The following is a 1,494-nucleotide window of genomic DNA, read 5'->3' on the forward strand; positions in this document are numbered from 1 at the left end:
TACTTGATGACTTCTTGTTCCTTATCAATAATGTGGGCTTATCTACCTATATGGAGGATGAGAGGAGTCAATACTACAGGCTAACTAAAATCTTTGTTGAAAGCTTTAAATTCAACAACACACACTTCTCACCGTCACTGATACGCCTCCGACGTATCGATAATTTCTTATGTTCCATGCCACATTATTGATGTTATCTACATGTTTTATGCACACTTTATGTCATATTCGTGCATTTTCTGGAACTAACCTATTAACAAGATGCCGAAGTGCCAGTTCCTGTTTTCTGCTGTTTTTGGTTTCAGAAATCCTAGTAACGAAATATTCTCGGAATCGGACGAAATCAACGCCCAAGTTCCTATTTTCACCGGAAGCATCCAGAACACCCGGGAAGGACCAGAGGGGGGCACTGGGCCCCCAGACCATAGGCCGGCGCGGCCCAGGCCCTGGCCGCGCCGCCCTATGGTGTCGTCGCCCCTTCGACCCTCCTGCGCCGCCTCTTCGCCTATTTAAAGCCCCTGGATCGAAAACCCTGAGACGTTCGACGAAAACCACAGAAACCTTCCAGAGCCGCCGCCATCGCGAGGCCAAGATCTGGGGGACAGGAGTCTCTATTCCGGCACCCTGCCGGAGCGGGGAAGTGCCCCCGGAAGGCTTCTCCATCGACACCGCTGCCATCTCCACCGCCATCTTCATCACCGCTGCTGCTCCCATGAGGAGGGAGTACTTCTCCATCGAGGCTCGGGGCTGTACCGGTAGCTATGTGGTTCATCTCTCCCATGTACCTCAATACAATAATCTCATGAGCTGCTTTACATGATTGAGATTCATATGAGTTTGTATCACAATTTATCTATGTGCTACTCTAGCAATGTTATTAAAGTAGTTCTATTCCTCCTGCACGTGTGTAAAGGTGACAGTGTGTGCACCGTGTTAGTACTTGGTTTATGCTATGATCATGATCTCTTGTAGATTGCGAAGTTAACTATTGCTATGATAATATTGATGTGATCTATTCCTCCTACATATGCATGAAGGTGACAGTGTGCATGCTATGTTAGTACTTGGTTTAGTCTTTTGATCTATCTTACACTATAAGGTTACTTAAATATGAACAAATTGTGGAGCTTGTTAACTCCGGCATTGAGGGTTCGTGTAATCCTACGCAATGCGTTCATCATCCAACAAGAGTGTAGAGTATGCATTTATCTATTCTGTTATGTGATCAATGTTGAGAGTGTCCACTAGTGAAAGTGTAATCCCTAGGCCTTGTTCCTAAATACTGCGTTACTACTGCTTGTTTACTGTTCCACTGCGTTACTACTGTTGCAATACTACCACCATCAACTACACGCCAGCAAGCTATTTTCTGGCACCGTTGCTACTGCTCATATATATTTATACCACCTGTATTTCACTATCTCTTCGCCGAACTAGTGCACCTATTAGGTGTGTTGGGGACACAAGAGACTTCTTGCTTTGTGGTTGCAGGGT

This window comes from Lolium perenne, chromosome 3, assembly GCF_019359855.2.
Source record: "Lolium perenne isolate Kyuss_39 chromosome 3, Kyuss_2.0, whole genome shotgun sequence".
NCBI classification, from domain to species: Eukaryota; Viridiplantae; Streptophyta; class Magnoliopsida; order Poales; family Poaceae; genus Lolium; species Lolium perenne.